Source organism: Canis aureus, chromosome 24 (assembly GCF_053574225.1).
Source record: "Canis aureus isolate CA01 chromosome 24, VMU_Caureus_v.1.0, whole genome shotgun sequence".
NCBI classification, from domain to species: Eukaryota; Metazoa; Chordata; class Mammalia; order Carnivora; family Canidae; genus Canis; species Canis aureus.
The window spans coordinates 32,807,520-32,831,200 of record NC_135634.1 but is presented as its reverse complement, the minus strand read 5'-3'; the positions used below and the strand labels follow the sequence as shown (position 1 = coordinate 32,831,200).

General features: G+C 36.4%; 1 long non-coding RNA gene and 1 pseudogene across 1 annotated transcript in view; one reads left to right on the top strand and one right to left on the bottom strand.

Moving 5' to 3' along the window:
* Positions 1-10,496, top strand: part of LOC144296513 (uncharacterized) — a 37,363-nt gene extending 26,867 nt beyond the window's left edge. The window contains exon 6 of the long non-coding RNA XR_013363613.1: positions 10,011-10,496. This is a non-coding gene — a long non-coding RNA (uncharacterized LOC144296513). The remainder of the gene's footprint in view (positions 1-10,010) is intronic.
* A 4,748-nt stretch (positions 10,497-15,244) lies between these two features.
* LOC144296015 (elongation factor 1-alpha 1 pseudogene) lies at positions 15,245-16,950 on the bottom strand (annotated as a pseudogene).
* Positions 16,951-23,681: the final 6,731 nt, after the last annotated feature.

Genomic DNA, 23,681 nt, shown 5'->3' with positions numbered 1-23,681 from the left:
GTCCCCTTAAAATTTGTTTGTGTAGCTACTTTACATTTCTTCTTAATTCTATTCCTAAATATTTTATGATTCTCTTCCTATTCTGGATGGAATTTATTTTTCTTTAATAAAAAGTTCGGGATCCGAACTTTGGTGGCTCAGCGGTTTAGCACCTGCCTTCGGCCTAGGGCGTGATCCTGGAGTCCCGACATCGAGTCCCACATCAGGCTCCCGGTGCATGGAGCCTGCTTCTCCCTCCGCCTGTGTCTCTGCCTCTCTCTCTCTCTCTGTGACTATCATAAATAAATAAAAATTAAAAAAAAATAAAAATGAACAGTCTAGGGCCACTTGGCTGGCTTGGTTGATAGAACAGGTGGCTCTTGATCTCAGGGTTGTGAGTTTGAGCCCCACATTGGGTGTAGAGATTACTTAAAAATAAAATCTTTACAAAAAATAAACTATACTCTCTATGCATTTTGAAGGCACACATGTGTAACTACCATCACAGTCAAGATACAAGAACAGTTCAAAGAAGCCCCCAAATTACTTTGTGACTTAGAGTCAACTTCCCAGTCTTTGGCAACCACAGATCTGTTTTCTATCACTACAGTTCTGCCTTTATTAAATGTCATATAAGTGTAATTGTATGGTAAGTAGATTTTTGATCGTGAGGCTTCTTTCAGATTCATCCATGTTGTTGGTTGTATCATCATTAGTTCTTACCTTTTTATTGGAGAGTAGAATTCCAGTGTTTGGATACACTATAGCTATTTTTATCCAGCTGAAGGGCATTTGGGTTGTTTTCCATTTCCTCTCAATTTGTTGCTTGTCTTTTCATTGCCTCAAGAGTGCCTTTCAAAGAATAAAAGTGTTAATTTCTATGAAGTCCAGTTTATCAATATTTAATTCTTGGACTGTGCTTTTGGTGTCATAGCTAATGAATCTTTGCCTAACTCAAAATCACAAAGATTTTTCTCCTGTATTTTGTTCTAGAAGTTTTATAGTTTGATGTTTTACATTTAAGAATGTTAGTTTTTGAAGTTAATGTTTGTGTATGATATAAATTATGAGTTGAGGTTCATTTTCTACTTACAGTTTTCTAATTCCACCATCTTTTGCTAAAAAGAGGATCCTTTCTTCATTGGCTTGTCTTTTCAACTTTGTTAAAAATCAACTATACATGTGTGTTGGAGGGTGACTATTTCAGGATTCTATTCTGTTCTATTTACATGTTTGAGCTTTTTTTTTCACTAATAACACACTGTGCTAAATTTTGCAGCTTTATAGTAATTCTTGAAAACCAATAGTTTGAGTCTTCAAACTTTTTTTTTTTTTTTCAAAATGATTTTGGCTATTTTAGTTTCTTTTCCTCACTAATTTTAGCTTGTCAACTTTGAAAAACATCTTTCTGGAATTTTAACTAAGATTGCATTGTCTACAGATTAATTTGAAAGAACTAACATGTTAACAATGTTGAGACTTTCAATCCATGAACAATGGCATGTGTCTTTATTAATTTAGGTCTTTGTTTATTTCTTTCATCAGTTCAAGAGTAAAACATTTATTAATGTTGTTCAAATCTTCTTTCTCCTTACTGTTTCCTATCAAGTTGTTCTTTCAGTTACTGATAGAGCAAAGTAGAAGTCTCCAACACTTATGGATTTGCCTATTTTTTTCCTTTCAGTCCTACAAGTTTTGGTTTCAAGTATTATGAAGCTCTGTTTTGATGCATACACAATTATAATTGCATATTGATGAATTTACTCCTTTATCTTTATGCAATGTCTTCTTTATTCTAGATAATATTCCTTGTTATAAAGTCTACTTTGTCTAAAATTATTATTGTTAGCATGTTTTAAAATAGAATTTTGTAATATAATTTTTTCTTTCCTTTAATGTCTGTATATTTAAAGGGTATTTCTTGTAGAAACCATATAGTTGGATCTTACTTTTTAAAAAGATGCAATTTGACAATCTCTATGTTTTAATTGATGTGATCAGGCTGTTTAAATTTAATGTAAATATTTATATGTTTGGATTAAAATCTAGGACCTTTCTAATTGTTTCCCCCTATAGACAGCCAATTTTCTTTTGAGCAATTAAAAATAAGAAAATGTCTTTTATATTTTACTGTTATTTTACTTATTTCTGGAGACAGACTTTTCTTTGTTCAGAAAAAAAGTTTTTTTTTTTACTTTCTTTTTTGTTGTTTTCCTTTAATATTTTATTTTAGGATGGGTCTTTTCATGACTATTCTTGCAATTTTTGTTCGTTTGAATAAGTCTTTATTTGTCTTTATTTCTCTTGTATTTATTTCTCTTGTATTTATGAAGATATTTCCACTGGCTATAGAATTCTGGGTTGACAGGTTTTAATTTCTTGCAGCACTTTAAATATGTTTTTCCATTGTTTACTGGCTTGCATATTTTCTGACAAGAAGTTTGCTGTAATTCTTACCTTTGTGTAAGTATGTAATGTCTTTTTTCACAGCTGTTATAATTTTCTCTTTAAATTTGTTTACAGCAATTTGAATATAATCTGTCTTTAGAGAATGAGGGGGAATTTTTTCTGAGTTTCTTGGTCTGTGATAGATATCACTTATTATTCTTGAATGATTCTTGCCCATTGTCTTTTAAATATTTTTTTCCTGCCAATTCTTCTGGAATCAAAAATCCAAATTTTTTGATGTTGTCCCAATAGTTATTTGATCACCTCTTCTGAGCCCCCCCCCCACTTTTCTTCTTTTCAATTGTATTTTTCTTCTATATTTCAGCTTGGGTAATTTCTACTAACCTATATTCAACGTCACTTATTCATTTCTCATCTGTATTGAGTCAGCTAATGAATTTATCAAAGGCATCGTTCATCTCTATTACTCTGTGTGTGTAAATTTGTTTTATTTCTAGCACTTACATTTGACTCTTATATTTGCATCTTCCAGCTGCAATTCCCTATCTGTTCATTTATGTTGTTCCTCTTTTCCATGGGAATCTTTAACATATTAATTATAGTTATTTTTAATTCCTTATCTGATAGTTTTGACAACTGGTCATATTTGAATCTGATTCTATTGATTGCTTTATGTCTCTTTAAGGTCGTTTTTCATGTTTGGAACAGTAAAGTCTGAGACAAAGAGTATTTGTGTCTGGAAATAAGCATAATCTTCTAGATTTTTAGTGGTGGGTCTGTGCCATTTTAAACAAACTGAGCTAGTTCTTCATTTTGTCATTGTTAACTTCAGTGCATCAAAGCTTTACATTCTTCTAGTATTGCTTTATGTTCAGGATGGAAGCTGGTTTGTCAGAGTTTTTTTTTTTTTTTTTTTCTCAGTGTCTCTGTTGTACCCTTATCCTCAAACTTTCTTTGTGTGCCTGTGCCTCAGGAAAACAAAACAAAACAAAAACAAAAAAAACTTTCTCCTTTCTTCTTGCATTTGTATTAGTTTCTTAGGACTGTGAAAATAATAAAATATCAAGCTGTATGGCTTAAAACTATGGAAATTTATTTTCTCACAGTTTCAGAGGCTAGAAATGTGAGATCATTTTGTCAGCAGTTTTAGTTCCTTCTTAGTGCTTTGAAGGATGATCTGTCCTATGCATATCTCTTAATTTCTGATGGCTTACTGGCAATCCTTGGTATTTGCTGGCTTATAGATACAAAACTCCAGCCACTGCTTCCATTTTCACATGGTGTTCTCTATGTTTCTTTCTGTGTCCATATTATCTTCCTCTTAGAAGGATACCAGTCATAGATTAAGGTCCCACCCTACCCCACAATGACTTCATCTTATCTAATAATAATATATAATACTGTTACTAGTATTATCATATCATATCAGTGCAATATAATACTACATTACCATATAGTACCGTATAATATGCACTATACTATACTAATTTAATACCAGTACTAATGGCTAAAACATCTTAACATAATAAGAGGTTACATCTGCAGTAACCTTATTTCCAAACAGTACTGGTGGGTTAAGGTTTAAAGATATCTTTTGGGGGGACATAATTCAACTCATAACACCAAGGGTATTCTGCTCTTACTAGTTATTTGGTATTTTCTAACCTGGTTTGGGGTGGGATGTGCATTTTTCTGAACAAACCTCTGTCTTATAGAGAGGTCCTGTGATCTTGAGTGTCAGAGATCAAGCTTTCTCAGTGATCAGTGCCCTTCTCCAGTGGTAGGAGACCTCTTAGGGTCTCCTGCCCCATCCCAGGGATGGAGGGCTTTTCTTTTACTTTTCTCTCAGTACAGTGGGTTTTTTTTTTTTTTTTTAATTTTTTTTTTTTTTATTTATTTATGATAGGCACACAGTGAGAGAGAGAGAGAGGCAGAGACATAGGCAGAGGGAGAAGCAGGCTCCATGCACCGGGAGCCTGACGTGGGATTCGATCCCGGATCTCCAGGATCGCGCCCTGGGCCAAAGGCAGGCGCTAAACCGCTGCGCCACCCAGGGATCCCAGTACAGTGGGTTTTTAGTTGGGTTCTCAAAGTAACATGGTATGCTACCCAACCTCTAAACACTTAAGGCATTTGTTCTTTGGAAAAAAGTGTCCAGAAAGGGACATCTGCCTTTTCTGTAATGTACCCACTATCCTCCTCCAGTTATAAATCAATGAAGGAGGCTTTCTCCAATCTCCTACCCTGCCTGCAATCTTTTGCATATAAGCCCTGAGGTAATATAAGGAGAAAAATATGGTACTCAAGCAGACTTCTCTTTTATCTAAAGCACATGGTAGTGTAGCCTTTCTTGATATTCTACACTCAGACTTGAGCAATTCATTAAAAAATTTGAGCTGAATTTCTTCTTATCCTATTATATGGTGATACTGGATTTTCCCTGTGTTCTACCAAAGGTGAACCAGTAGTCATGACCTTTTCTCCTTAAAAGTGTTTGTATTTCCTTCAACTTTAGGCTGGTTGGTTGCTCTGTGACCTCACCAGTCTGATGGCTTCAAGAAAAGTTGCAATTTTGGGCATTATCCTGTTTTCTTTTTCCTCTCTCTTGGTTTTAGAGTTTTAAATGCCACACTTTCAAAAAAGAACACAGGCCAAGTTTCAACAAACATGAAAAAAGTCTTTACCATGAAAAAGAGATCAATGAACAAAGACAAAAAAAAGGAACTCAGAGGGTAAGACAATATAGGAACCAGAAGAAAACTTCAGAACAAAATAAAAGCAATATCCTTAACAAAAGATTATAAGTTGCATCCACAGAATGGAAATATATGTATGTGTGTGTGTGTGTGTGTGTGTGTGTGTGTATGCTTGTTATGAATATATATATATAAAATATATAAAAATATATATAAATATATATATATAAAACATTTAGAAAAAAAAAACATAACTTTTGATCATAAACATATTAAAAAATGATAGTGGAAAAATAACATTGGTAAAAAGGTAGGAAGGTAATTAATAGTAAGGAAATCTCCCAAAAAGATATAAAAAAAGATAGAAAATGAAAAACAGAAGATGTTGGATAATCAATATAAGGTATCCAATATTTGATTAATAAAAGTATCAGAAAGAGAGAAAAAGGAACATATAAGAGAAGAACTTGGGAAGATGGCAGAGTAAGAGGACCCTGAGCTGACCCCATCCCATCTGTTCAACTAGATATTGTCTACATCTAAGTCAATAAACCAGAGAGAGATCCAAAGCCTTGCAGAACAAATTCCATAACTAAATATAGAAAAGAAGTTGCAGCTGAAAAGTTGGGAAGGTTGGAAAGGCAGAGGGAGGCTGTCCACAGGAGGGAAGGAGCTGTATGTGTGGAAAGAGCAGAGAAATGGGCCCTTGCATTAGGGAGCTCACAGAGGAAGACTAATCCCTACAAAATTTGGCTTTAAAAACCAGAGGGAGTGAATTCTGTGTTTATAAAATCAGTGGTACTTGGAGCCTGGAGCTTGAATAGTGTACTACCCCAGCACTGGGCAAGCCAGGAGGGTGAGTGGTAGCTCAACCATCACCCTTAAAGAGACTGCAGCATGCTTGGAGAGGCAACATAAAAGTGTCAGTTTACACAACACCTGGGGTAAATAGGAGACATAACTATTCATATGATTTGGGAACCCGTTGGAGGACTTCTCTGAAAATGAGGGAGCTGACAGGTGCCATTTCCTTCCCCATTCCCCATCATAAACACAGAGCTACCTGTAGGAGGTGGACTGCATTGATACCCGCTACCTAACCCACTAGTGGTGAGCCATGCCCATAAGTTCTACTGAGGACTAGTTGACTCTAAGTCTGCTAGCCTTGGCCCTGGGCTCAAGGCAAATTTTGTTAAAGCTGTGCATACACCCCAACCAGATACCAGGTGCATAGCTGGAATCATGTGCTAGGCCCAGCCTTGCTCAGCGTCATGCTCCTGGAAGCCACATCTTACAGCTCCTAGCTCCTGCAGAGCTTTGAGGGATCTGGCATAGGACTAGTGGCACAGTGCAAGTTTTGCTCATATTGCCACCCATTCCCAAGTTCCCAGAAGAAGAAGAGAGAGCAAAGGGATCAGAAAATTTATTTGAAGGAATAATAGCTGAAAACTTCCTTAATCTGGGGAAGGAAATATATCCAGTTCCAGGAGGCATAGAGGATCCCCAATCAAAGCAGATCCACACCAAGACATGTTGCAATTAAATTTGCAAAATATAGTGATAAAGAAAAAAAATTTAAAAGCAAGACAAAAGAAGTAAATAACTTACAAGGGAGATTTTTCAGCAGAAACTTTCCAAGCCAGAAGGGAGTGGCATGATAAATTCAAAGTACTGAATGAAAAAAAATCTACAGCCAAGAATACTCCATCTAGCAAGGCTATCATTCAGACTAGAAGGAAAGATAAAGAGTTTCCCAGACAAACACTAAAGGAGTTCATGACCATTAAAACCAACTCTGCAAGAACTATTAAAAGGGACTTTTTGAGTAGAAAAGAGAGACTAAAAGTGACAGTATAGAGGAAGGAAACACAAAAGGAGTAAAAATGAATATTTCTTTAAGCAATCAAAGAACTCACACAAAAAGATATAAAATATAACAACATATAACTAAATATGGGAAGGAAGGGAGAAAAGAATGCATTCAACTTTAAATGACCATTAACTTAATATAGACCACTATATACAGAAGAGGTTATATAAAAACTTAATGGTAGCCATATATCAAAAACCACTAATAAATATGCAAAAAATATAGAGAAAATAATTCAAATAGATTACTAAAGAAAATCATCAAACCATGAAAGAAAGGATCACAGAAGATCTTCAGAAACAACCCCCCCCCAAAAAAAGAAACAACCCCAAATGATAAATAAAATGGTAATAAATACATATCAATAATTACTTTGAGTGTAAATAGATTAAGTGCTCCAACCAAAAGACAGAATAGGGAATCCCTGGATGGCTCAGTGGTTTAGTGCCTGCCTTCAGCCCAGGGCGTGGTCCTGGAGACCCGGGATCAAGTTCGGCATGGGGCTCCCCTCCCTGCATGGAGCCTGCTTCTCTCTCTGCCTGTGTCTCTGCCTCTCTCTCTCTGTCTCTTACGAATAAATAAATAAAATATTTTTTAAAAAAAGAATAGATAAAAACAAGACCAATCTACATGTTGTCTACAAGAGACCTATTTAAGACCTAAAAATACCTGCCGATTGAAATGAGAAGATGAAGAAACATCTATCATGCAAATGGATGTCCAAAGAAAGCCAGAGTAGCAATTCTTATATGCAATAAAATAGACCATTAAACAAAGACTGTAACAAGATACAAAAAAGGACACTATATAATAATAAAGGTATAACAACTGTGAATTTTTATGAACTACATGGGAGCACCCAGATACATAAAACAATTAATAATAAGCCTAAAGGAATTAATCAAAATAATACAATAATAGTAGAGGACTTTAACACCTCACTTACATCAGTGAACAGATCATCTAAGGAGAATATCAACAAGGAAACAATAGCATTGAGTGACACACGGTAACAGATGGACTTAACATATATTCAGAACATTCTATCCTAGAATAGCAGAATACACATTCTTTTAAATGCACACAGAACATTCTCCAGAATAGATCACATATTAGCCCACAAAATAAGCCCCATTAAATTCATGGAGGTTAAATAACATGCTACTAAACAATGACTAGGTCAGCCAGGAAATAAAAGAAGAAATAAAAAAGTACACAGAAACAAATGAAAATGAAAACACAACAGTCCAAAACCTCTGGGATGCAACAAAAGCAGTTCTAAGAGGAAAATTTATAGCAATACAGGCCTATCTCAAGAAGCATTGTTATGTATAAGAGATAAAATTAGTTAAGGCATGGAAAGCACTTAGTGCATGGAAAACAGAAAGCAACTAATAAATGCTGGCTACTGTTATGTTTCAGCAGTAGCACTGTTGTAGTCTACTTAGTACAGCTTTATATTGTATTAATACATGCTGGAGGAATTAGGTCTCGTTTCTCTTCTAATTTTCCCCCTAAATTTTATGAGGGTTTTTTCTTCTAAATAAATTCAAGAATCATTTTATCTTCTCCACACAAAATACATTTTATCTCTGAATTTGTTCAAGTCTTTTGTCCATGCATAGAGACTATGGTTTTGATTTCTTTATCAAAGTCTACACACTTCTGATTCAGTTCATTCCTAGGTATCATGAGTATATCTCTACATCTTCATCTCTCTTTCTCTCGTACTCTTATCCTTTTTTTTTTTTAAGATTTTATTTATTCATGAGAGACACAGAGAGATAGACAGAGACACAGGCAGAGGGAGAAGGAGGCTCCATGCAGGGAACCTGCCATGGGACTGGATCCCGGGACTCCAGGATCACGCCCTGGGCCAAAGGCAGGGGCTAAACTGCTGAGCCACCCAGAGATCCCCTTGTACTCTTATTCTTGCTCTGGGTCTTGTTCTATTTTATGCTCTATTGTGCAAGAGATCTTCTTTCCTTACATTTTTGTTATATCTCTTTGTATATGGAAACAATATGGATTTTTGGAATCTTATTTTTTAGCCTGTCACCTTTCTGAACTTTTTTTCAATATTAGTATTTCAGTTGATACTCTTGTGCTTTCCCTATTATACAATTATAGTATCTACAAATTATATTTTCTCTCCTTTTCCAACATATAAGATTAACTTATTTTTTCTTTTTCTTGATTTGCTTTCTCTTTTTATTTTATAATATATATACTTATATTATATGAAAGCTGATCTTCTATTGTTCCTTTGATCTTGTTTTGTGCTTTTGCATTGTCTCCTTTATTTTCTGTCTTTTCACTTATTTTGTTTTGTTTTGTTTTTAGTCTTCCAATGTTGTAGTTTGATGTATATCCCACTTTTATTCAAGTAGTAATAATAATAGCAATGATAACTCTATTACTATTATTATAATAGCCATTTATTAAAAACTTGCATGCACCAGGCAATGTGTTTGGCACTTTACAATTTTCAATAATACTAAAATTATCACTAACAACATCAACAAAATGCTAACAGTTGCTATCAGTATTGTACATTTCCTATATGCTAGACATGTTTTAAACACTTTACATGCACTGATTCCTTTTATTTTGACAAAACTCTGAAATAGTTGCTACTATTATTCTGGCAAAATCCTATGAGGCACATATAATTATCTCCACTTTACAAATAAGAAAATGAGATTTTTGCATATGACACCAGCACCAAACAATAATCTATGGTCTGTCATACTTACTTTTAAGGTCTTCAAAAACATTTTACTGGTTTTATGTTGTTTCTGAATCTTATCAGTGCTCCTCCTCTTCCACATCCTCCTCTTCCATATTTCACATCTGTGGTCACTTTTCTTCTTTCCCCTGTCACAGGCAGTTCCATTCTACATTTCTTTCTCTTTTCTGTCTTCAAAGACCTTAGTAAATGTATATTAGAAAGGAAAGAAAAAAGAAAAGAAAGAAAAGGAAAAGTGAGGAAAGAAATCCTTTACAAGACCGTGGTTTCAGGTTATTTCCAGTAACAATCTTCTTTCTTATTCCAGGATCAGACCGCCTTACTCCTGCAAGGGCCCTGGAGGCAGGCAGCAGAGATGACATATACTCAGCATCTCGGGTGTGATGGTTCCTGTGAGGGTGACTCCTTCTGGGTTCAGGTGCCTGAGAGGAGCCACAGATGGTACAGGCCATTACTCACTACCCTAAGGCAGCACAGCCAGTCCCCCATTGTTCAGGATATAACAAAGTACTTAGATCAAGCCAGTGACAAAGCCATTCTCTCTGAGCACTAATTAGCCTCTGAGTAATTTCTAATCTAACTCCAATTTCAACCATATGTATATACAGATGCAGTTTGCTTTACACTTCTTGTCTTCCTTTTCTCATCATTCTTGGATCCTCTTGCCACCCCCTCCCCCATTCCTGCATCTTTTTCATTCTGTTCATCAATTTCCTTTCCTGAGATGTTTTAACATTTAACTTGGGACTTGAAGATTGACAATGTTTGGGATCCTACGTATTCTCCTACACAACTGTGTGGGGCTCTCAGGAACTGATCACTAAAGTTAGTATAAGTTAAACTCAGAATTCCTTTCTTTCCAGAATGACAATATACAAGTATAGATGTAACTAAAGCAGCCTGCTGATACTGCTATATTATTATTATTAATAATTTCTTATATTTTTCTTTATTTTATTTTTTAAATATTTTCTTTAGTTACCTATAAGAAGACCATTGTTACTTTGTTACTTTGCATACTTTTTTTTTTTTAATCAATCAAAGCATACCCTAGGTTCTCAGAGAGGCCTTTCCCCACATTTGTTCCTATTCTTTCAATATCAGAAGACTTTTTGGGTCACAGATTTTTTTTTGGGTGACTGAATTTATCTTTTTATTAGGCATTAGCTAGGACTTATTTGTTGCAGCTTTACTTTGGAAATGTGTGGTTCTTTTTCTCCATTCATGGGTTGATTCATTTTTTCCTTTCCTTTTTTTCCCCTTCATTGTCATGAATCTGTTTTTCAAATTTCATGACACTACTAACATGACATTACTAACCACACCCTCCATTCTCTGTCCAATTGACATGAATTCCAAGAAGACAGTGGCATTCTCCTTTGGTTCTCCTTGCTTCTACATCCATAGTTAATTTATCTTAATTAGGGCCAGCATGGTCACATTAACACTTCCAGGAGACTGCCTGGCACCATGGAAAGTGATGGCTTTGGAAACAGGTAAGCCAAGATTAAAATCTTGGCTCTACATCTTCCTATGTATCTTTGAGAAATTAGTTTACCTAAGCCTTAGCCTCCTGATGTTTACAAATGGAGAGAATCCTATTTTGTAATATTACTGTGAGCATTTAGAGGTCATTATGTAAATTACCTGGCATATGATAGGATGAAAATAACTTTATTTAGAATCAGTCAGTCAGATGTAGGATTCAGATCCCACTTCAGCGCAGGAAATCAGATTCCTACTTCCCAGGAATTTTTAAAGGGTTGTTTACTTAATCACTTTTTGAGCTTCAATTTCCTTATCTGTAAAATGAGAACAAAATTCCCAATGTTGTAAGATTCTAGGAAGACCATACTATCTGAAAGAGTATAAGACCGTTGCACATACTCTCCAGAAATTTTCCTTCTCTTTTACCTTCTGGATGAAGTCACACTCTGTTGGGCATGTCTGAACTTTACAAGATGCGTTCTTTTTGTTGTTTTTGTTTTGCTGTTTTTACAAAATGAAACCCCCAGTAAGTATTACACTGGTTTCAAGGCTTTACTTTGGCTCAATACATTGCTTGTTTTGACATCTCAGGAAGGCAGCATGCATTTTCTCTTTCTGATCAACAGAAATATGTTTTCATGAAGATATTACTTTTGATTTTCTCTCTTAACAAGTGTGTACAACTTTTAGCCCCAGGGTACCATTTGAATAAAAAGAAAGAAAAGAGAAAGAGAAAACCCACAGTTTACTGAAGTGATAATTTCAGATAGTATGTGTGCTGCTGAAGCAAACACTATGATAATTTCAGATAGTATGAAAAAGAAAAGAGATGTAGAATATCCCACTTGAGTATCTTGATGAACTCATTTTTCACAGTTAACTGAAAAAAAAACTCATTCATTTTTTTTCAAGGATTTGGAAAATGCCAAAGAAGAAGGAACCAATAAAATAGGAGAAATAGTACTCTCACCAGAATACAAACAAAGACTCTTTGCTTCTCACAGGATTGCGAAAAAGACATGCCCTGAAAATGCAGAATGTTTCCCATCCTTTATAATTCCAAAGGAATAGTTCCATCTCTGATGAACTGGAGGATGTAGGCTTTGAAATCTGACATGCCCTAATTTTAATCCAAGCTCTGTCACTTACCATTGGCAATGCATTTAACCTCAGCAAATTTTCATTTCCTTAGGTGGAAATGAAACAAAATGAACAAAATGGAAATGAAACAAAAAATGGACAGCCTAGTTCTTCCCTCATATTGTTTTTAGTAGGTACAAATGACATAATTGAGGCACGCAGAAGCAATTAGCACAATGCCTTGTATAGAATAGATAATAAATGTTAGTGGTCCTTATATTTTTACTATAGGTCTATCCAATAGTGTGAACTTGATAATCATAGATGATTGATACAAGTAAATAATGGGACCTGTTGAAAGAATGTATCAGTGGAATTTATCTCATTTTCATTAGTATAAATCAATTTAAAGAAGCATCTGCTCTTGAGAGACAGAAACAATTGAATTGTTTTTATACTTGGTATAACTTTTTAAATTTTGATGAGAAACATAAGAATCCCACCTGTTTTATGATGATTAATTACATCAGTTTTGATAAATATAAATGCTATCATTTGTTGACTTAGTATGAACAAGGTGCTTGCCTTTAGGGAAGGGAATATATATCTTACAGGTAATAAAACTAAGCTCAAAATGGAGAGATCTCAAGTTTAAACAAGTAATGAGGAGAAGAGTCAGAATTTGAACTTGGGTCCTCTCCATGTTTGACATTTTGTACCATTTGGCGACAGAATAGACCCTTGTACACAAACATGGACATTATTTAGTTCATAATATAACTAAATCCTTGATAATTTTTTTTTAAAAAATCTTATTTTCATATATTTTTTAGGAAAGCATAAACAATCTAGAGGTATGATAATTTCATTTTTGTCCATTTTTGGTGTCTGACTATATTTTATTGAATTTATCTAGATAAGTGACTAGAAAGTCTTACCATTGGTTATATGATATCATCTTACTAGCAAATGAGAGCAGTTTATGGCTGAGGTGGCAATACCACATATTTAATGACAAGTCAGGGAAGTAAAAGATACCTTTCTTTTCTTTTAGAGTTTTGAAACTTTTGGGAGGAATTGAACCAACATTCAAAACGTAGTTACGATGTGACAGGAATTATAGGTAGGGGCATAAAATGCTTTTGCTCATATAATGATCTGAACAATAAGCCAGACAAACATTATCATCTCTATTTTATGATTAAAAAGGAAGGCTTTGAAGTATAGCTAGGTTTTGAGCCCTGGAAAATGTACTTACATTGAGAAGCTCATTCCATAATGATGTTAACAAATGAAGTATTAGAGTTCTTTCCCCTACTTTTCTATTTACCTTGACAAGGAAAGCATTCATCACTTTTCCCAATGGTGCCTTGGCTCATCCCAGGGTCAGGATATCTTTCAACTAATTGACATACAGTTTGAGAAGCATACATGACTGGACCATCTTCAACAGACCCCTCAGTCTATAAACTCAGAAGGGTGGGGTCTAGGAGGACACATGGATGAGGATAATGTAAAATGATGTGATGTTGTGAAAATTTAGATTTGGAAATGATTTTTAATCAAGTTCAGTCAGGGGAGCCTCTCTCCAGGTGTAACCAAGATGTAATCAATAACTGACATTTCTAGCCCTCTTGTCTCCCGTGTGATTTTATTGAACACAAGTTTAATTGATCTGAAAAAGAAACTTACTTGTTTGGAAAGTTGTGTGCACTGCCAGCAAAATAAAATTTCCTCAGTTCTTGCCATGTATTGGGTTTACTTGGATTGTTTTACATGGTAAAACAAACAGAGTAGAAAGTTGTCAGGTCACTAGGCTGCAAAGGCTTGAGAAATAACAACCTATGAAGTCACTTCGACAATGAGAGAAACTGTAAAATGTGGTAAGGATTTCCTGTCATTGGGCTTGTTCATTCCAGAAATTGAATTGGATTGGTTACCATGGAAGAACTCCATTGCAACCATGCCCAAGGGACAAAGTGATACAAAGGTGTCAGACTTATATAAAATGTAACTCCCTTGACATTGTATAGCCCTTGAGGATTCTACCTCAAGGTTGTGGACTGAAAATAATTAGTCAAGGAAAATTTCATTTATTTGTAAATTCAGATTATGCACTTTGCTCCTACATGCCTTAGTTTCCTCACCTATAAAATAAAAATAAGCCCTACACTGCTGGAATGGTGCAAAGACTTCTGGATCTAAGCAACTCAAGGAAATGTAAGTTAGGCTTTCCCATTGATCAAATTCTTCTCTTGTACAGGGAACATCTTGGTGTCCTGAGAAATCTTTTGCAAACTTCACATTTCTCATACGTACAATAAGAAGGTTGAGCTAGATTGTCTAAAAGTCCTTCCCCAAACAACGATGCCAAATACTTGTACTTCCACCAACATCCTTGGAAAAATGCATCCTTGCAATAGCAAAAGATTTCAGAGAGCTGCTTTAGAAGGCAGTGATTTTACAGAAACACATTGAGTTAGAAGACCTGCACTTGAGTCTCACTGGCCACATCCTTGCCATGTGGACTTAGGTAAGGCATTTCACACCCTTACACCTGAATTTCCTCAGCTATGGTATGAGGACAATAATAACCTACAACACAGAAATTTCTTAGGCTGTCTATATGGAAGTACTTTTTACACTATAAAATCCACTGAAATATTTTGACTGTCATATAGTACAGCCCATTCATTATTTTTTCCCTAACAAAGAGCTTTTAAAATTCATATTTAAAAAATGAATGTAGGGGCACCTCAGTGGCTCAGTTGGTTAGGCATCCAATTCTTGATTTTTGGCTTGTGTCATGGTCTCACGGTTGTGAGATTGAGCTCTGCATTGGGCTCCAAGTTCACTGTGGAGTCTACCTGGGATTCTCTCTCTCCCTCTCCCTCTCTCTCTCCCCTCAAAATAAATAAAATCTCTGAAAAAAAATGTAGTTTCTGTTTTTATCAAGATTATGCATGCTCATAATTTTTTTTTCTCATTAAACTTTTGTTTTAATGGGTCTCAAAATTCTGTGACAGATTTTTGGTCAAGTTGTTTCCATTAAAAAGTACTGATTTTAAAAACTAATAACTTAAAAATGCCACACACGCACACACAGAAAAAATGTTCCACTAAACATTCTCCTTTCCTTCTGAAGGTTTTACGGTGCATTGTTATCATTAACCAGTCTTTTACTATTAAACTTAAATGGCCAATTGACACAACCAGTTCTGAGACCATTCTTACATCACTGATTAAGACTGGGGTGGCAGGTATTGGGGATAATACTCATTTAGCCTTCTGAGCTTTCTGGGCAGACTTGGTGACTTTGCCAGCTCCAACTGCCTTCTTGTCCACTGCTTTGATGACACCCACAGCAACCGTCTGTCTCATGTCACGAACAGCAAAACGGCCCAGAGGAGGATAGTCAGAGAAGCTCTCAACACACATAGGTTTGCCAGGAACCATATCAACAATGGCAGCATCCCCAGATTTCAAGAACTTGGGACCATCTTCCAGCTTCTTTCCAGAACGACGATCTATCTTTTCCTTCAGCTCAGCAAACTTGCAAGCAAGGTGAGCTGTGTAACAATCCAGCACAGGTGCATATCCAGCACTGATTTGGCCTGGATGGTTCAGGATAATCACCTGAGCTGTGAAGCCAGCTGCTTCCATTGGTGGGTCATTTTTGCTGTCACCAGCCATGTTGTCACGACGAACATCTTTGACAGATACGTTCTTGACATTGAAGCCCACATTGTCCCCAGGAAGAGCCTCACTCAAAGCTTCATGGTGCATTTCAACAGACTTTACTTCAGTTGTAACATTGACTGGAGCAAAGGTGACCACCATACCAGGCTTAAGAACACCAGTCTCCACTCGACCCACTGGGACAGTACCAATACCACAAATTTTGTAGACGTCTTGGAGAGGCAGACGCAAGGGCTTATCAGTTGGACGAGTTGGTGGCAGAATGCAACCAGGACTTCAAGCAGTGTGGTTCCACTGGCATTCCCATCTTTACAGATGACTTTCCATCCCTTGAACCAAGGCATGTTAGCACTTGGCTCCAGCATGTTGTCACCATTCCAACCAGAAATTGGCACAAATGCTACTGTGTCGGGGTTGTAGCCAATTTTCTTAATGTAGGTGCTGACTTCCTTAACGATTTCCTCGTATGTCTTCTGGCTGTAGGATGGTTCAGTGGTATCCATTTTGTTAACACCAACAATTAGTTGTTTTACACCCAGTGTGTAAGCCAGAAGGGCATGCTCACGGGTCTGCCCATTCTTGGAGATACCTGCTTCAAATTCACCAACACCAGCAGCAACAATCAGGACAGCACAGTCAGCCTGAGATGTGCCTGTAATCATGTTTTTGATAAAGTCTCTGTGTCCTGGGGCATCAATGATGGTCACATAATACTTGCTGGTCTCGAATTTCCACAGGGAGATATCAATGGTGATACCACATTCACGTTCAGCTTTCAGTTTATCCAAGACCCAGGCATACTTGAAGGAGCCTTTTCCCATCTCAGCAGCCTCCTTCTTAAATTTTTCGATAGTTCTTTTGTCGATCCCACCACATTTGTAGATCAGATGGCCAGTAGTGGTAGACTTGCCCGAATTTACATGTCCAATGACGACAATGTTGATGTGAGTCTTTTCCTTTCCCATTTTGGTTTAGGTTTAGCGGTGGTTTTCATGACACCTGTGTTCTGGCAGCAAACCCGTTGCGAAAAAGCCATGCTCATAATTTAAAGGGTCAATTACCTTTACAGAGTTCATTATGTAACATGTAGTTCCATACCCCTTCCCCCCAGAGTCACTGGTGTTCTGTTCTCCATAGGCAACTATTTTTAACTCTAAGGTTGTATTCTTAAAGTATTAAACTTCTGTGTATCTAAATAATCTGCATTATTAGTGCAAGTACCACTTCTTGATTCTTCAGTTCTAGGCATTATATTGACCTACCAACTGTGGAAAATGAGAATATAGCCAATTTACATCCTCATCACTCTACTACTAGCAAACACATGCATAGTATTCATATTTCCATTTTCCCAATATAAATATATCATAATATCACTTTAGTTAGATCTGTCATCAGTGCTTAAATTAACCTGAATACATAAATGCTATTCACAGCTGAGCCACATAGTGTACTATCTTTTTCTTCCTTTCTTGCATAAGTATTTATTTCTCCCAGATTTGATAATTGGCTTGTTTTCTTTATCTGCTACATTTTCTATGGTCTTATTAATTCAGCTTCCAGTTCTCTCTTGATATGTCTCAATGCATTAAGATTTTTACCATTTTTTTCTTTTTGGAGATATCACTGAAGGAGCCTTCAGATCTTTCATTCTGGGCTTGTTGGTTGCTAAGTCTGCTGCCTGATTCCATCCTGGGATTACTCTTTGTCATCACTCTGGGGATTTATTTTACTTCTCTGATATTGGATTTCATTGTGTGGAATCTTTATTAGTTTATTCCCTTGTTTTAAAAATGGAATACTTCCTCCTGGAGTTTCCTGAAAATATGAGTATTTTGAGAATTTACATCCAAAAACATATTTAGTTTACCCTTAGACTAACTTAATTGTTTAACTAGGTTTGGAAATTAAGTTGAAAATAATTTTTCCTTATAATTTTGATGGTATCACTCTATTATTACTGTTAAAATGTCTGGTGCTGTTTTAATCCTTTGTATACTCAAACATTTTTCTTTTGAAAAACTTATAAGATCATCCCTTTCCCAAGTATTCTTAAATCTCATGGTGATGTCCTGGGGTCTATTTCAATTTATTGTGCTGGTGCTGGGCCATAAACTAGATGGTCTTTATGTTCTCCAGTCCTGAGATTCAGTGAGTCTCTTCTTAGCTATTTTTAACTAAGCCCTTTAATGTTCCTCTTCTGTAACACCATAGATGCACATCTATAATAGCTCTTATCACAGTCTCTTAGTGAACTGTCTATATCCATAGCATATGGCATAATGTGCCTCATGATGGAAATTCAACTGACTTTTGCTGTGTAAGTGAAAACAAAAATTATTTGTGATCTTCTGGCAGGTTGGACAAAGAAACATGTAAATGGATATGAAATATTAATAACAGCTAGAATTGTATTGGTTTTCTAAAAATATTACCTCTACTTGAGATTTTACTATTTGCTATAAATTTTGTAACTTTTTGTAATAAGTGACTTGGTTACCAACCTGGACAATTCTAGAATGCTATCTACAACCACTTGAAACTTGAAAGGAGAGAAATAAAAATAGTTTGAGGTTCCTGAAGTTTCCAAAGACCTTTAAACACCTAATGTTGGTTATACTCAGCATCTTTATAATCAAGTAAAAGGAAATGTTCTGGAGACAGCCCCCACCTTTAACATTTGTGAGTCCCAAGACAAGAATATACCTGGTGGCCCCATATGTATGTGTTTAAATATTTAGAATTCATAACTCAAGCTTTAAAAATGTTAAATAAAATAGTTTCTTGTCTCATACCTTAACAAACATACTTTCAAGACCTGGGAGACCAAAATACATTTAAATTCTGGGATTCTTTGACATCCCAGGTTCTCAGCACTCAGCTTGTCTCTCTTATATTCTTACTTTCAGTTGCATCTGTCAGATCTTTGAGACCTCAACTGGCATGCATGTAGACACACTGACACACTAGAGACACACAAACAAGTTCTATTAACATGCTTTACAGACAGTCTCCCTTGGCCAATAGTTGGGAAAACAGTAAGCACACTGGTGGTCCAGTCAATACTTGGGAGGGCAGTCTTGGACAAGAGGCCTATGCAAACCATGAAAGTGGTCTAGGGGCCAAATGGGAAAGGAAACCAAGGGTCCTATGGAGAGAAGTGTAAAGGGTAGGCACAGCTTCCAGGTGGGCATGTTCTCTTGGCCCCATAGACTCCTCAGGAAGAGGGTCAGAATGGGACTCTCTAGATGCAGAGTCAAGGGTAATCTCCTTCAGACTGGGGCTGGATGTAGACTCCCAGAGAATAAAAGAAACCTGGCTGTGATCATTTGGTCAATCGATGGCAAATCTGAGAAGGAAACATAGGTGTTCTGGTCTATTCCTTTGACCTCTCAGTAATCAATTCTATTAACCAACCAGGAAGAAATTGAGTAAGTTCAGTCCTTTTACTTTTACTTTACATTAAAAACAAAACAAAACAATGGAAGATGAAACTTCGTGATAGCTTATACTAGTCCAGCCTAGATCATAAATCAGAATTTAAATGTCTCCTGGCTTGAGGTAAGGCCTAAACTGATGTTATCCTCCCCTTTTATGAAGCCTCAGGGGCTCACAAACCCAGATTTAGACTTGGTGGTTTGGATATTAAAAACGGGTTCCTTTCCCTGGATTTTATGTAACCACTTCAAATTCCAGTACAAAAGAAATAATGGCTATGATAGGAAAGCTCATAGGACAAAGAATGCCTACCTTGAGCTCCAGAGAAGACCTTCAATGAGAATTTGGAAACTCAAAATATCATTTTCCTGATGGACTGCCTGATAAATCTGAAAGAAACTAAATTTTAAATTTCAAAATTTTATAGACAATTAATGTCCTTTTTTAAAATTAAAGATTTATTTATCTTATTTGAGAGAGAGAGAGAGCATAAGCAGGAAGGACAGAGGGAGAGGGAGAGAGAATCTCATGCTGACTCCTTACTGAGCACAGAGCCCCAGGCAGGGCTCAGCTCTGGGCTCTATGTCATGACTCTGAGATCATGACTTGAGCCAAAACCAACAGTCAGATGCTTAACTGTGCCACCAAGGTGCTCCTAAATAGTTGGGGTCTTGAAAAAAATGTAGGGTCCTTCCCCCTGCCTCTTTTCCCCCCAATCTTCTCCAATATTTTAAAAGCACTTCTAATTTCTTTCATTTCTTCTACTCTTTCTGCTAAGGTATAGAAACACAAAAGGAAGACCAACCAAAATAGCCAAGCCTCAGGTGTAATTTTCAAATAGGAATTGCCTTTCCAGTGCATAGTATTTAGTTGTTGCTCAGTATATACTAGTCTTCCTTTCTCTACCTCCACTCTAGTTCCATTCTCCAGCATCAAGATAGCTGAAAAATCAATTGCTAATAGTTTAACATAAGGTGGGATGTTGAGTCCACAAAGTTCTATGTGTAGGGTGAGTGGAAGCAAAGGGAAAGTTGGACAAGATCCTTAGTATAAATCTTGTTTCTATGGTTTTTTTTAGTGATTCAGATCTTGGGTTGGATTTTAGAATCTGGTTCTCCCAGTTGCTGTAGTCTGAACTTGGTATCTTATACTATTTAACTCTTTCTGATCTTAGCTCACACTTCCTTTACCTTTTTGATTCTGCTTTCCCACCTATATTTATCCTATTGTCTTGTTCTTGTACCTGTCTTTTGATAGCCACTGTAGTGGGGCGACCCAAAGGAACACTGCTCAGATTTGTTCCCAGATACTCACCTTTAAATTAGAATAAGGAAATGCTTTCACCTCTCAGTTCACCTTCAGGGGCATCTCATGCCTATCAATTCATATTGCCTCCTTCAGAATTCTCTTCTTTTTGTGAAATTTGACTGTGCCATTATAAGAACTTACTATAAAGCACTTAGGCTTTTTAAAAAAGCAAATACAACAGAGCATACACAGTGCTGTTGGCTTGGGGCTTTGGTGCACTTTCCTTAAGAAACCAAGTGCTTGCTTCAATAGTGCTTCTTTGCTCAATACTTCTTAGGAATTACTTCTTTCTGGGAGATGCCTCAAGAACTAGTTTCTACTGCTACTTCTAAGCAACTAAATTCTTTTGAAAGAAGATAAATAGGGATGCTTGGGTGGCTCAGTGGTTTAGTGTCTGCCTTTGGCTCAGGGCATGATCCCGGAGTCCCAGAATCAAGTCCTATATCAGTCTTCCTGCATGAAGCCTGCTACTCCCTCTGTGTCTCTGCCTCTCTCTCTATGTCTCTCATGAATAAATAAACAAAATCTTAAAAAAAAAGAAGGAAGAAAAATAAACAGTGTTAAGGTGCTTCAGAAAAGAAATTTTAAACTATTGGGTTACCTGGGTGGTTCAGTCAGTTAAGCATCTGCCTTCGGCTCAGGTCATGATCCCAGGGTCCTGAGATTGAGCCCCACATCCAGTTCCCTGCTCAACCATGACACTGCTTCCCCCTTTCCTTCTGCACCTCCCACCCCAGCTCCTGCTCTCTCTGTCTCTTATGCTTTCTCTCAAACAAATAAATAAAATCTCTAATTAATTACATGTTAATTAATATATATTAATATTATTATACATGTATCTCCACACCATATTACCTAGCATGGTATTTTATCCTTTTCACAAAATTTGGCTCTCTAGGACTTTTTAAATTAAAAAAAAAATCTATACACCAGAGTGTAAATTGTGCAGCCACAAATAAAAACATAAAAAAGAATGTTCAGGGTTCTGTTCTGGTTGGCATGCAGAAACATGTGAAAGTCCTTCATTCCTTCCAAAACAGTAAGAAACCAAACAAAACAAAAATCATAGTTTTACTTATTATCATTAAAGAGCTGTGGACACAAAGAAATCTGAAAGAACTAAACGTTAGAGAAATGAGCTCTTCAAAGGACAGCAAGGGACAGAGAATGTTCAGTTGCTGAGATTGGGGTAGCATAGGCAGGAGAGTGAGTCTGTCAAAGAAGACTTACTTGGGCAAGGAGAAACCTACCAAACTTTGGCAGACTGAGATTGATATCATCAGATTTGAAACTGGGGGAACTCTGAATGCAGAAATAATGGTTCACTAAGCATTCACTAATTTTGCTGAATAAACACAGGCAAGAGGAGTAAGCAAGCTCATAAGCTGATATAGCCCACTCTAGGAGAAAGAACTCTCAAGATCTAGCAGTCTCATGTATTCAAAAATCTTGGACTCTCAAAGCCATATGGTTTCAGATCACTGCCTTCAAGTTTCATGATCTCACAATCTTGCTGCTTTGAACTTGGGGTCACAAAGCTTAGTGGTTTTAAAGTCTTATGATCTTCTGGTCTCACTATCCCTCAGTTTTGAGGGATAGCCAGTGTTCAGGGTTTGGTCCCTGGGCCTTCCCAGAGAAAGAAGCCTAAACTTACCTTCAAAGTGCATGTATACAATGGAATATTACTCAGCCATTAGAAATGACAAATACCCACCATTTGCTTCAACATGGATGGAACTGAAGAGTATTATGCTGAGTGAAATAAGTCAATCGGAGAAGGACAAACATTATATGGTCTCATTCATTTAGGGAATATAAATAATAGTGAAAGGGAATAGAGGGGAAGAGAGAAGAAATGGGCAGGAAATATCAGAAAGGGAGACAGAACATAGAAGACTCCTAACTCTGGGAAATGAACTAGGGGTGGTGGAAGGAGGAGGGCGGGGGGTGGGAGTGACTGGGTGGTGGGCACTGAGGGGGGCACTTGATGGGGTGAGCACTGGGTGTTATTCTGTATGTTGGCAAATTGAACACCAATAAAAAATAAATTTATTATTAAAAAACACAAACTCACACAAAACAAAAACAAACAAAAAAAAAAGTGTTTGAAAGCAGAGGCAAATAGAATCTAACAAACACTAAGATCAAACACAATCAATTCAATTTCTGACAGCTCTAACACAAGAAATGAATTAGAGGCAGTGCTGAAAAGCAAAGATCCCTTATGCCCAAATCCCAATGCCTATCTTGCTAGGGGAATAAAATCTACAACTCTGTCCCCAAACAGTTCAACTCTTCATTGGATCATGTTGATTAACTCCTTCCCAAAGTTCCAGATACCCACTTTTTTCTTTCTTCAGTCTCTAGTGTTCTTTGAAACCCAATGTCCAATATACAATAACAAGAGACAGGAAATAAAGCAGGGAAATGCACAGATTAAGAAACAATGAGTGAACAGTAACAAACCTAATAAGCCAGATGTTAGAATTAACAGACAATTTCCTTACAATAGCTATTAAACATTTTAAATATGTTAAGAGTTTAAGTATGTTATACATTTTTCCTCCAGAGTTTATAAATCCAAAAAGATATTGTCGATAAGTGTTCCTTTAAAAAATAAGTTGTATTTTAAAGGATTTAAAATAGGAAAAAAAAGTTTTCTTTAACATTAAAGGAATGTTAAACAACCCACAGAGAAAATTAGAGTAAATGGATGAAGAGATAGAGGAACATATGAAAAGTTTCATAAACAGTAAAAAAAGGCTAAGTAAAAATTCTGGAATTGATAAATAATTTGAAGTGAACATTTTAGGGGCACCTGGCCAGCTCAGTCAGTAGAGCATGCAACTCTTGCTCTTGGGGTTGTGAGTTTGAGCTCCATGTTGTGTGTAGAGATAACTTAAAAATAAAAAATCTTTAAAAAGATTAAAAAGCAATTGAAATGACCATTTTACTGCACGAGGCT